Source organism: Adiantum capillus-veneris, chromosome 13, assembly GCF_014529385.1.
Source record: "Adiantum capillus-veneris isolate H3 chromosome 13, ASM1452938v2, whole genome shotgun sequence".
Lineage (NCBI taxonomy): Eukaryota > Viridiplantae > Streptophyta > Polypodiopsida > Polypodiales > Pteridaceae > Adiantum > Adiantum capillus-veneris.
Genome location: NC_140943.1, coordinates 74,690,464 through 74,704,982, shown reverse-complemented (window position 1 = coordinate 74,704,982; position 14,519 = coordinate 74,690,464). Strand labels below are relative to the sequence as shown.

Here is a 14,519-nt window from a genome sequence, read left to right as displayed (position 1 = left end):
ACCCTGTTGCTCAACATGATCACCCATGGTTACCCACAAACTCTCACCCTAGCAGTTTCACGTCGGGTTCACCAAAAATATGTCGAGAAATTTGCGGTCTTGCCAGGAAAGCACCGGGCTTATAGCTGTGAGAGTTTGTGAGAGAACTCAACAAAAACTATATGAAGGAGTTAAACCATGGATGCCATGAAGACTAGGGTTTGGAAAGAAGTGCAATCAAAGAAGACTCACTCTTTCTCTCTTGCACTCACACACACACAAAGAAAGAACGCAAAAGAGAATGTCAAAACAATACGAAGATGAAAACATCAAGGCTATGGTCATATCGTATCATGGGTAATATGAAAGGGTTAATGGATGAGTTAATGGCATTCAATCTTGGCTGACCAAATAGGCTACGAATTGTTCTTTGGAATTGTAGTTTTGTGCTTACCATAATATATATATTTTGCCTAGTGATTGGGATTAATTGTGTGTACAAATCCTCTTGGTTCATAGCAAGATAACTACGCTTACATCAAAAGAAAAATTATAGTCTATGAGAGGTAGTATGATGGGATCCGGTGATAGAAGTATTTCATTGAGCCTTTCAGGACCGAAGAGAAACACTATACGTTGTTGAAAGTGTATTTTACGGTTAATCCATACGTTAATTCTAATAGATCGTACAGAGTGAAAGCGATAGAAATGATCATCATGTGGGTTATTCATCTAGGATAGTATGTGAGAAATGTAGATACGAGAGAAGTGAAGAGATGAGAAGTTTCCCTCCCAAGCCCTATTCTTGCCCGTAGGCAATAAGGATACTGCGGGGAGAGATGTACCTGTAGCAAAGAGAACCTAGAGAGGATGAATTACTAAGAATGAGAGAGATAGGTTTGGTTAAGGAGATGAGATTAGATACATATATATATGTTGGATTAGAGATGAAAATGAAAACAACAAGAAATCAAGAAAACATCAATGTAGAACACATCTTACTTGAAACCCTTCGGCACCATTATTGATGGGAGAGAGAAGAAGAGGGGAGAATTCAACGTTGATTGATACGCCAAGTACAACACCTTCTTTGATTAGAGTTGATCCTCCAAGGATGGCGTACAAGAATGGCTAGTTTTCCTCTAGGAGAAAGTGTAGGCTTGGGCTTATGTTAATGGGGCTAAGTACAATTAGGCATTACTACTCACTCCCTCAAGAATTCCTCTCATCAATGGCTTGAATGCTTGAGTTCCTTCCAAGGAAGAAGAGGTCCCCTTTTATAGGTGAAGGGAACCCACAAGGGTTTACACAAGAAGAGAGGAGCCAGTGTGAACAGGAATTGGAAAAGTTGAAAATGAGCTGTCCCTGCATGATGTGGGCAGACTGGGGTCCAGTATTTTGATCATATCTCCTCAACCGTAGCTCCAAATAAAAAAGTAAAAATATGGGCAGAAACTTCAGCTCATTAGCTACGATTTTCATTTTAAAATCATTCTCCAATTCGGATTGGAACCTTGTGTAAAAAATTCATCAAAATAGGGTCCATTTCTGGCAGCAAAAGTCTTCATGTGGTCCCCTTAGTCTAGACTTTCATTTGATTCCAAAGGACACCTCATGCCATATGAAATCATGACATTGCTCCTTGACAAAGTTTTGTAATCATGCTTGCAATAATGCATTAAAATAAGTGTATCTTTGAAATCATGCCACCTAGTGTCCCACTAGGATTTGATTCTCTCCTAGTAGCTATTTAAAAAGAAATATAAGAAAAGTATAAAAAATACATAGAATATATATATATTGGAGTTTACCCTAGATATAGGATCTAGCTAGGGTGTGAGATGATAATGAAATAGTAGAAATAAAGAATCAATGCGTTTTGCCCCAAGTTAAAGAGGCGGAGCTATTGACACTTTTCCCATAGTATCTTTTTTTATGGTAAAGTAAGAATACATTACCCTTGAGATAAATAATAAGATGAGATAGAAAGCTTATTTTTATACTTACATATGCATATGTACATTATAGGAAATATAATTATGTATCTAAAAAAAATACAAGATAGATTTTGTAGCATGCGTTCCCACTATGTACGTGTCACAGCACGACAACGCGTATGATGTCTTTTTCATCAATTTGGGTCAAAACTTGATATTTATGCTTCCAACAGTGCTTGTAACAATCTTGTCAGGTCAGATATAAAAAATAAGCAGTGGATGTGCCAAAAGACATTATACGCGTATGATGTCTTTTGTCCCAGATTTTGACTATTTTTGGTTTTAAGCCTTCTCCAATGTTTATAATTGAGTTTCAAGTGTTTTTGTCAGGTTTGAATGTAAAAACAAGATTTGAATCCAAAATTTCCTATTCTTTGCGCTTCTTGGACTCCGACTTGTCTTTTTGGGTTTCTTTGAGTGTTAATGCTCTTGTTTTAAGTTGATCTTAAGGTAAAACCCCCCTTCTAAACACTCTGGCAATGTCAAATTTTCAATTTAGTCTCTGTTTAGGTCCTAAGACATCATACGCGTATGATGTCTAAAGTTGCAGATTTCCAGTTTTTCAGCACAGAACTCTTCCAATAGCTCTTTTAAGTGCTCAGCAACAATCAGTTACACAAAAAAATTTTCTGAACTTTGTTTATTGCATATTTCACTACCAAAGCGACTTTTTCAGTGATCTAACATGCAATCAAACACATCAAGCAAATAGAACACCAATTGATAGCTCTAGATCAGGATCAAATCAGGCCCTACCTAAGCTACTTCTAATCATAAAATGGATTTTTTTGCAATTGAAAATATAAAGAGATTTACTACCACACAAGGAGTAGCAAATGCTTTTTATGTCAACAACCACTTAAACACCATCAAAAAACAATCTAATCTAAGCTAAACTAAAAATACTGTCAACACGGAAGACCCAGGAATACCCCACTTCCTAGTATCTCTCGAGACCTTCGGAGTCCACCACTCCTAGATCTTTTCTAACTAAAGTATACAAAGTAGTTTATACGACTCACCTCGTAGGATTAGTCTAAGGTCACCTACTTAGGGCTCTCGTCCCCGGCAACGGCGCCAAATGTTAGGGCGGTTACGCCGCTAGCGGAAGCTAAATAGCGAGAACTCAACCAACAACAGAATTTTTCAGACGAGGACGGAGCTTGACCCGCAGGCGCATGGAAACAACTAGGTGGGTGTCAAATCACCTACTCGACCTTCTAATGACAATCACTACTAAGGAAATCAAATCTAAGTTCTAAAATACGCAAGTGACTGAAATCCGTACTACGAACGAATGCTATACGAAACAGGATCTAGAATCATCGAATCGATCTCAAACTCAAGGGGAAGTCTATGCACTAGGTAAGAACAACACCCTAAAGACTTGAACTGCAAAATCAACCTATAACCACTCCGTGCGGCAAACGCATATGAAGACAGGCCGAAAAATACAGGTGACCAAAACTTGACCCCGATGGTACTAATGTGTAGCTCTACTCGTTGTGGTTCTATAGATATGATGCACGCTCTATTCTGACACACGAGTTGGAAGAAAACTCACACCGAAGCTCGTAGGAACTTACCACACGTAGAAGCCGATAGCGCGCACTCTTGGTATCTGTGCGTAGCTCTCACCGTTGCTAACACAATGGCGGTGTCGCTTCTCCAATGGCGGCCCCGTAGCTCGCGTAGCAAGAAGATAAGACTCTCTCTCTCTCTCTCTCTCTCTCTCTCTCTCTCTCTCTCTCTCTCTCTCTCTCTCTCTCTCTCTCTCTCTCTCTCTCTCTCTCTCTCTCTCTCTCTCTCTCAGACACAGTCACGGCGCTCAAAAACTCACTTTGATTAATTGAATCCTCCTTAGGTTACAAAACTTTGGCTTATATACCTCAGCCTTGGAGGTGAGAACATCTCTAATTATTTACATCAACAGGTGAAATTACTTCGGGATTACAAGCTGGAAACTCAATTGAGTCCCGTTACTTAATGAATGGCTCAAATCAAAATTAATGTCGGAAAGACATTTATTACAATCAATGGTTACAAAATGATGGGTGTGAGCAAAAATGTGGGTGTGATCCTCTACTGGCTCAACACTAGGTCAAAATCTCACTGCGGTTAATAATCGCATTTTTTTCACTTCATCAAAAGTGAGATTTGAGACCATAAGCATGTGTGCTTAGGTCCTATATACTTGTCCTAAAAGTTTCATAACATTCCAATGTCGTTGGTCCAGCCAAACTTGGTCCACCCACGGATAAGTGAGAAGCAGGTGCATGGAGGTTTGCAAGCAGATGGCACGATGCTTGAGCGGTTGCTTGATGCAAGGTACAGCATGTACTACCGGAATGGGTATTTCAAATGTATCTTTTAACAGGTCAAAGGTGATTTTCAAGCTCAACTCGTTGGGATATCTAGAAGTGCTAAAGATTGGTGGATTTCATCACATTCAATAATATCATGAGATATTGAGGCTGTGTTGGGCTCCAGCTAGTCGACAATCCTAGCAGCCGTCACCTCTCCCAGCCGAGATTTCATCATCCACAAAAGCATTGTGTGAAGTGGACTAGATTCATCAAATGGCATGAAGTTTTGATTATTGCATAGAGTTTTCTTTATGATGCTATGGATATGGGGGTCTCGACTATGTTGTCTCGCGCTCATATGTGAGTCGATTGATTTTGGACGTGAGTTTGCAATACTTATGATAGATACACTAGTAAAGGTTCAACAAAAGTCTTGCATGAAGTACAAGTCATTGAAAGAAGTCAATTTTTGGAAAACTTAGAGTTTGGAGCAGGCAATTAAATGTGTGCGGGGTGGCCAAGTCAAGGTTTCTCTTGGCATGCCCAATGGGAGCGTGTGAAGTGGAGCCAAGCTACAAGGACTTTTTTGAGGTAAATCTTGGAGTTAACAGGGAAAAGGAGTGACTGTTATTGCATCAACGACACTGCAAGTGCATGAGAGGTGATGCAGTGAGCGCTGCAGTAAAGAGAGGGGGCTTACCACTAGCACGGTCTCAAGCGGATAGGTGCAGGAGAGTAGGTGGGCTAGAAAGGATGTGTCGCAGCTAGAGGGATAGCCATCTACATAATGCAAGTTTTTTTGCATTAAAGAAAGGGTGTCACCAGTTGATGGAAAGAACAAGCCATAATAAGCCTTGCTACATTAAAGACAAGGAGGGGGGAAAGAGTGGCCAAGAGTGGAGAAGGCTGCCAGAATCTTGGTTGTTGCGGGAAATTGTGCAATGAGCAATATGTAGGGCACATGAGGAGGTTGGAGGCTACCAGGAGAGGAGATTTGTGCTTTAGGGAATACAAGGAGTGACCGGGAGCTGCAGAGGGTGGTAGCAGGTGAAGCTACAAAGCAGGGCCGCATGAGAAGAAGGAAGATGATGCCAAGGGCAATCGATGCCAACAAGTGACAGAGAATGCTAAAGTAGCAAAAGCAAGTGATCAAGCAAGAGGCCTGACATAAGCTAAAGAAAGGAGTTTTTACTAATAAAAATCTATCATTGTACATCCTATCCTTGAAGGGTTTTTTGCCACGCTAATTCCTTGATCTACCCCCATTTTTATGTGAAGTTTCTCCTTGTTCTCGTGTCTGTTTGTGTGTAGGCGTATCTATGTGTATGTGTATTGTGGTACAAGCCATTTAAATGTGAACGTAAACTCATGTCTTTCACTGATGTTAAAGCGTCCAGGAGTATTAACAGATTTAAGGTTGCTTAGCTATGGGTGTAATACATGCTAGAGTTTTGGGAGTGGTGGCCTATGAGTCGGAATATTCTGAGGTGCATCTATGTGGATGAAGGTACTCCCAAGGGATGGGGATTGGAGCTATGATTGTGTGCTTGGTGCCGGGATTGGCCTAGTCACGGCTGGTTGGGTATAGGCATGGGCAATAGTTGTTTGCAGATTGCCATGTCTATTTGTGTGATCATTAGGGGATTGGGGTGCTGGGGAATCACTGGGCTATAGAGAGGCATTCATTGTCAACTGAGTGTGCATGGTGTATTCACATTTCCCCCTTTCCCTCTTGTGGTGCCCCCATTGAGGATCACACTGATCACTCAAGTGATGGCGTGGTGCAATAACATGGTGCCAAATTGTGAGTTAGTGTTCTCAGGTGGGAAAGATGCTGAAGATTGGATGTCAGATGTGGAGCTCTGGATGTTGTCAATGTGAATGGTAACTGATGAAGCCAAGTCAAGTTCTATGCCATTGGTGGTGCGTGGGAAATCCAAAGCTTGGTTTGAGGGGTTGGAGTTCCTGATCAGCAGTCATGGAAGCTGGTTTGAGCTCAATTTATCCAAGACTTCAAGCAGAGGGTTTTTCCTGTAGAATTGGACGCAAAATTGAAGGTTTTGAAGCAAGATATAAGTGGTGAGTTTGTAACCTTTTTAATGCAATTTGAAGATATTTGGTAGCAATTAGAAGCTGCTACCCAATCCGGAGGCAACAACTACTTCAAGTCAGAGAGGTTTTTGGAGTGCTTACATCCCAAGATTAGAGAAAAGGTCAAGCTTGCCGACGTAGAAATTTATCCAAATGTTGTCTGCTTAGCCAAGGCAAAGAACAAGAAAGAAAAAAAGAAGCTAGAAGCATGCTTGTTAAAGACAACCAATTATGGTCTTGTTTCAACGACAGTGATGCAACATACGGTGAATCCACATGCGTCTTCAAGAATCCAAGAAGCATTCATTTTTCCATGGGTAGGCCGTAATGATCCATTTGTTCCATTGGTGCCTCCTGTTTGTCATGCATTTATACAAGAAGCAGATAACCTCGTCAATGAAGGTGAGAGATTTGTCAAAGAGGATATACATGAAGAAAAGATGGTTGATGGACAAGCTTTTGTGGAGAAACATGAAGATGAAGATGAGGTTACGAAATCGATTTATGGCAAGGAGGATCCCAATTCAAGCTTTTGGGAGTCGGGCAGTGGTGATAATTTGAAGGATGAGTCCACATCCACAGATAGGCAAACCGACATAGGTCATGTGCAGGTGAATGAAGGTGCAATGCAAAGCAAGGGGTTTGGGCAATCTTGCCCTGTCAAGCATGTTAAAGACCCTCATACTGCTCCAGTTGTGGAGGTGGCTTGTGAAGTAGAAACTCTTGAATCATGCATTGTAGAGCCAGATGTTGAAGCTTGGACAACAGCAGGGATTGAAGAACAAGGCAGTGGTATGTATGAAGAACATGTAGGCTTGGCTATACAGCACGTAGACACAGGTGACAAGGTATTACAAGGTTATGCTATGATGTTGGTTGATATTCTATTGAAGGTTGCTTTGCAAGGCGTTATGCATCGGCTTTTTTTCCCACATGAGGTGGATTGTGCTATGGAGTTCTCTTTAGCAGGTCGCAAAGTAGGTACCTATGATGCAGGCGCTTCAAGTGATGCTATACTTGCTTATGATGTATGAAATCTTATGGATATAGGATGTTGAAGATTTGTGCTATCAAAGGCACGGGTTACCTACATATGGATTTATAGGTGGAAGAAAACTATGGGATATGTCTTATTTACATGTTAAGGGTTATGGCCAATGGCTTCAGTTTGACCTAGGTGGTAGTTGCCATGGTTTATGTGGGACAAGATGCTTTGTTTTTTATCAAGGTGGAGTTCACATTTTGCTTGATGGAATTCTTCGCTTTCCATTTGACCCTGGAGGGTTGTGAATACATCCTGCACAGTCAGTGAATGCCTCTCTATAGACCAGTGATTCCCCAACACCCAAATCCCCTAATGATCACACACCTAGACACCCGATCTGCAAACGACTATTGCCCGTGCCCGTACCCGACCAGCCGTAACTAGGCCAATCCCGGCACCAAGCACACAATCATAGCTCCAATCCCCATCCCTTGGGAGTACCTTCATCCACATAGATGCATCTCAAAATTTTCCGACACATAGGCCCCTCCCAAAATTCTAGCATGTATTACGCCCACAACTAAGCAACCTTGAATCTGTTAATACTTCCGGACGCTTGAACAACAGTGACAAACATGAGTTTTTCTTACACGTTGTTAGGAGTTTTTTGGAGCAAGGGATTGCACATATGTTCATACCCATGCATGGTGCATCGAATAAAGGATTACCCATTTGCCAGAGCCAGGTGGTTACGTGGGGCCCACATGCGTACAGATAGGACAGCATGTACATAGTGCATCGATTTTCACTATTACCACTACCATTGTGTTTTTTCTACAATAATGAGGAGTTGATAGCACGTAAAACTTCTCGAGGAACCTATTGGCGGGACGACGACATGAGGTAAGCAGGTGCGTCAGATGGCATCTAGTGGCGTCAGGAGGCCGAATGGGGTCAATACTTGCACGTGGAGAAGTACGGACACAACGTGGGTGTTTCCTTGTGATAATTATGCAGAAAGGTCATCATGAAGATCACTTTTTGGGGCCACTTCACATGGTGGCGGGATGCATTATTGAAAAGAAATGAGTGCCGGGTGTGCGGATGATGCAAAAAGGTGACAACTATGCACTGCGAGGTCAGTTTTCGGCTTGTTCGGGGTCCGTTTGAGGTCATCTAAAAGGCCAAGGGTGCCCAAGTAATAAAGCTAAGTGTGGGAACTGAAAAAACTGAGAGAAGACCAGAAAAAACGTGGAGAAGAGAGGAGGAACAGCCACAACTGTGTTTTTGGGGTTTTTGGAGCCTGTTTTGGCCGTAAAATGCTCATCCGATGTCGGATTTGAGCACTTTGACATTGTAGACTAGGGTTTTGGGCCATTCCGGACGCGATGGCGCTGTGCATTTTGCCAAATTCCTCATTCTTTTTCTGTTGTTTTGGCTGTGTAAGTTTCTCCTATGAGCGAAGCTTCTGCTCCAATTTGTGATTGTATCTGGTATCTTTTACCCATATTGTGTGAGCTATTTGCGCCATTGGTATTGGCCCAAGCTCAATTGTATCTAAACATCAGAAATTCTCCTCTTTTGAGTTGAGTTTTTTGGGTGTGTGTGTGTGTGTGTGTGTGTGTGGAGTGGGCAAGTGGATAGTCTCTCTCCTCTCACTCCAGAGGTGTGTTTCCTGTCTCGGCCAGGTGTGTTGTGTAAGCCGAGTGGTGCCCCATAGTGTGTGTGTGTGTGTGTGTATCTTCCCAAGAGTGTGTGTCGGGTCATTATAGAGGTGCTGTGTGTGTTTTCATCCCGCTCACATTCTTTTGGCGCCCCCACTCAGGATTTTCTTCGAGTACCTTCTGCTTCGAGCTTCAAGCTTCGAGATTCGGGATTACATGTTGCAGACTACAGGTTATAGGTTCACATAGGTACAGGTAGTTAGAGTATAGTGATATACTAGCTGTGGTGTCACTTGCAGTTGTTGTGGGTATGCATCATTTGGCACCTGTTTGAGCGCATTGTCTGCTGGATTGTACGTTACTTGTGGAAACTGCCATTGTACGGCTTTGTGGAGCCATATTTGGTTTTATTTGGCAGTCCCAGCCATTTCTGAGACTTGGTCTGGAAGATAGTCATTTCTGAGACTTGACTATACGCGATTTGCATGAGCCTTCGTGTGAGGGTCGATAGCGTGAGGTTTTATTGAGCTAGGGGATTCTCAAATGTGGAGATCCTTTCAGTGATACAGGTAGCTGGAGCACCCTTTTCGTGACCTTGCCATAGGCTATGTACTAGTGAGTCCTATTTGATGCTCGGGTTCTATTGTTGACAGTTTATTCATACATATACAGTCTATATTTTGGGTTCACACTGCTCTACTTCTGGGGAAACTCTGTCAAAATTTTTCCAAGTTATGATGGCTGGTTTTTTGGTCTTTTGAGCCATTTATGCTGTGATGCTGCTGAAATTTTGGCAAAATCAGAGGATAAGTCGGGTGTGCCTTCTTGGGAGCTGCATGGTTGGCTTTAATGGATGATCAAAATGGCCCTCAATTCACTCCATTTCATTTAACTCAAAGAATCCAGATAAATGTTCATGTCTCCAGGAAGATTTTTTTCCAGCAGCGCATAGTCTTTATGTTCGGGCCAAGAAGATTACAAGAGATCTTGGAATGTCCTTTGCCTGTTGTAATTCTGATGATTAACTATGAAAACTCATTTGAAGTGCATGTGTTTGTCCTTATCTAAAGACAAGCTCCATTGAAGTTTTTGGGGATTGAGTAGTGAACAGTTTTGGGTTCTTGTACGTGTGTTCGAAGGGGTTCTTAAAGCATCGTAGCTGGGTAGCCATGGCTTTCTCTTATCTGGAATTTCATGGAATAAGTGGTGAAGATGCGGAAGACTTTCTGGAGCAAGTCGAGGTGGCATGCATAAGCAACAATATGTGTGATGAGGACAAGATTTTGAGGCTATTTGGATTGCTTTTGAAAGATGAGGCCCGTGTTTGGTTCATGGATTTGGAAGCTAAAGAAGCAGTGGCTTCTTCTTATGGTTTGAGTCTTGACAAGTTTATCGAAGCTTTTTTAGAGCGTTTCCAGGTTTTTGAAGATGCAAATGCGGTATGGAATGAGCTCAATGCTCTTAAGCAAGGTTCTTGTCAAGGTGTTGATGCCTATGTACAAGGTTTTACAGATTTATGGACTCGTTGGTGTGTTGCTCTTAAGGATGAGACCCCCCTTTGTTAATTGAAGAAAAGTTCTTTTGTTGATGGTTTGTCACCTTGGTTGCGGTTCGAGGTTGAGTTGAAGACGCCCGAGTCTTTTGAAGATGCGGTATGCATTGCAAAGCACAAGGAATGGAAGTTTAAGCGTCTTGAGGAACATGGTATCAGTACAGGTATGCATGTGCAAGATGGATTTGACATGGAAGATGAAGTTAAGCCTAAGCAGGTGAAAAGTAGCCTATCCTATGATGTTTCTCGTTTCTTCCCAAGGTCTATTGTGAAGCGTAAAGAGGTCTTGCAGGTTGACATGTTTATGGAAGAGCCTAAAGAGGTGAGTAATGCTTTGGATACAGGATTGAAAAGTCTTGAAGAGGATGCATTGGCTACTTGTGTACCTTGTGATTCTGGGTGTGAGTGTGAGGTTGAGGTTATTGATGATGAGCACGTATCTTTGGATACTAGTTCCTTGGAAATTAGGGAAGAGGGCAAGCTTGAGAGCCATTTTGTGGATTTGTTAGATGTGGAGCCTGTTTTGAAGCCATATTTTGATGTATGTGCAGTGATTGAACCGATTTATGAGCATGATTGTGGTTTAGAGCAGGGATTTGTATTCTTGGAGACTGATGAACCCATGCTCAAAGCTATGGATAGTGATGCTAGCCATGATTATGATGTGGATAAAGTTATGTGTGATGATGAGTATGCTTATGATGATGAGAAGGGGTTTGGCATATATGAGTCCAATCTCAGCTATGTGGATGCCTATGCTAGGGATATGTGTGCTGCGGGGATACTTTTGTGCTTTGGATATCAACAAATTTACCTTCACACAATGCTTTTAGCTACTTGGGTGCATGATTTGCAGGTTGTTGCTATGGCTGGTGAAGCCAAGATGCCAGGTGATGAGTCACTTGAGTTGTCTCTATCGGTTGGGTTGAATGTGGCATGCAATATTTATTCATTTGGAACTCCAGACAGGGCGGATGTGTTAGTTGGATATGCCTATGGTGCATTTTGGTTGATTGTTGACAAATGTAGGTGTGGTGTTATGATGGTTCTTGTGAATCAGGCAATATGCCTTTGGCCTTTTGATCCAGGTGGAATGAGCATCTACTAGTGCTGTTGCTGAGCATGAATGCTCTAGAAGGCTAGGGGGTGGGCAAATTATGTCAGGAGTTTTTTGGAGCAAGGGATTGCACATATGTTCATACCCATGCATGGTGCATCGAATAAAGGATTGCCCATTTGCCAGAGCCAGGTGGTTACGTGGGGCCCACATGTGTACAGGTAGGACAGCATGTACATAGTGCATCGATTTTCATTATTACCAGTACCAGTGTGTTTTTTCTACAATAATGAGGATTTGGTAGCGTGTAAAACTTCTCGAGGAAGCTATCGGCGGGCCGACGACATGAGGTAAGCAAGGGCGTCAGATGGCATCTAGTGGCGTCAGGAGGCCGAATGGGGTCAATACTTGCACGTGGAGAAGTACGGACACAACGTGGGTGTTTCCTTGTGATAATTATGCAGAAAGGTCATCATGAAGACCACTTTTTGGGGCCACTTCACGTGATGGCGGGATGCATTATTGAAAAGAAATGAGTGCTGGGTGTGCGGTTGATGCAAAAAGGTGACAACTATGCACTGCGAGGTCAGTTTTTGGCCTGTTCGGGGTCCGTTTGAGGTCATCTAAAAGGCCAAGGGTGCCCAAGTAATAAAGCTAAGTGTGGGAACTGAAAAAACTGAGAGAAGACCAGAAAAAATGTGGAGAAGAGAGGAGGAACAGCCGCAACTGTGTTTTTGGGGTTTTTGGAGCCTGTTTTGGCCGTAAACTGCTCATCCGATGTCGGATTTGAGCACTTTGACATTGTAGACTGGGGTTTTTGGAGCCTGTTTTGGCCATAAACTGCTCATCCGATGTCAGATTTGAGCACTTTTACATTGTAGACTGGGGTTTTGGGCCGTTTCGAACGCGATGGCGCTGTCCATTTGCCAAATTCCTCATTCTTTTTCTGATGTTTTGGCTGTGTAAGTTTCTCCTATGAGCGAAGCTTCTGCTCCAATTTGTGATTGTATCTGGTATCTTTTACCCATATTGTGTGAGCTATTTGCGCCATTGGTGTTGAATCAAGCTCAATTGTATCTAAACATCAGAAATCCTCCTCTTTTGAGTTGAGTTTTTTGGGTGGGTGTGTGTGTGTGTGTGTGTGTGTGTGTGTGTGTGTGTGTGTGTGTGTGTGTGTGTGTGTGTGTGTGTGTGTGTGTGTGTGTGTGTGTGTGTGTGTGTGGAGTGGGCAAGTGGATAGTCTCTCTCCTCTCACTCCAGAGGTGTGTTCCCTGTCTCAGCCAGGTGTGTTGTGTAAGCCGAGTGGTGCCCCATAGTGTGTGTGTGTATCTTCCCAAGAGTGTGTGTCGGGTCGTTATAGAGGCACTGTGTGTGTTTTCATCCCGCTCACAATGTTCACATTCAAATGGCTTGTACCACAATACACATACACATAGATACGCCGACATGAAACCAGACACGAGAACAAAGAGAAACTTCACATAAAAATAAGGGTAGATTGAGCAATTAACGTGGCAAAAAACCCTTCAAGGATAGGATGTACAATGATAGATTTTTATAAGTAAAAATGCCTTTCTTTAGCTTATGTCAGGCCTCTTGCTTGATCACTTTCTTTTTCTGCTTTGGCAATCTCTGTCACTTGTTGGCATTGATTGCCCTTGGCATCATCTTCCTTCTTCTCATGCGGCCCTGATTTGTAGCTTCACCTAGTACCACCCTCTAAAGCTCCCGGTCACTCCTTGTCTTCCCTAAAGCACAACTATCCTCTTCTAGAAGCCCTCCAACCTCCTCATGTGCCCTACAGGTTTCTCATTGCATAATTCCCCGCAACAACCAAGAGCTCGACATCCTTCTCCACTCTTGCTAGGATCGTCGACTAGCTGGAGCCACCCACATCCTCAATATCTCATGATATTAGTGAATGTGATGAAATCCACCAATCTCTAGCACTTCTAGATATCCGACCAATTGAGCTTGAAAATCACCTTTAACCTGTTAAAAGCCGCATTTGACATACCCATTCCGGCGGTACATGTACCTTGCATCAAGAAACCACTCAAGAATTGTGCCATCTACTTGAAAACCTCCATGCACCTGCTTCTCACTTATCCGTGGGTGGACCAAGTTTGGTTGCACCATTGTTTGATGCTGTAATGATCATGGTTGGCTTGCCGATTAGCAACTAGCTTTTGATGACTTAGGTCATTTGAGTGTAGCTTGAGTTAGATGCAAGTTGTCTATTGTTTTCCAAGAGATTGACACCCTCTTGTAGCCTCCATGCACTAGTCAAGTCAGCTTCGTCCCATGGATTGTCAATTATGTTCGTGGTTCTTGCTATGTCTAAAATAAGATAAGAGTGAGGTTAGGAAACCCATCCACAGTACATAAAGTGCATCAACAAGTGTGAAAGAACTTCCATTTACATCAGTAAGCACAATCTTTCCAACTCCTTGAACTAGATAAGAGGCATTGTTGGCACAAGTAGCTGAATTCCCACGAGGGACAGACTCAAGAGAGGTGAACAAATCACGATGTGTGGTAATGTGCTTTGTCGCACCACTATCAAAATACCACACATGTGAATCTGCAGTAACTGACACGCGTGCATCATGGACAACAGGATTATAGGTACACTCTGCACTAAAAGCTCATTTTGCATCAACATTAGCATCACAGTCTCCTTTCACAGAAAACTCAACAATAGTTGCATTTGTAGTGGAACCAGCATTTGTAGTGGAACCACCCTGTTTCTTCTTTTGCCTCTTTGGCCTTCAACTTAGGACACTGCTTGATCAATTGATCATTAGCTTTACAATAATGGAAATGCATATTCTTTTTTCCCTTATCACCAAGATTTTCAGACGAATTGCTGCCAGCAGAAGCATTAG

At 42.5% G+C, this 14,519-nt stretch overlaps 1 pseudogene; it reads left to right on the top strand.

Annotated features, from left to right (window-relative positions):
• The first annotated feature begins 7,167 nt into the window (after positions 1-7,167).
• LOC147444265 (uncharacterized) lies at positions 7,168-7,663 on the top strand (annotated as a pseudogene).
• Positions 7,664-14,519: the final 6,856 nt, after the last annotated feature.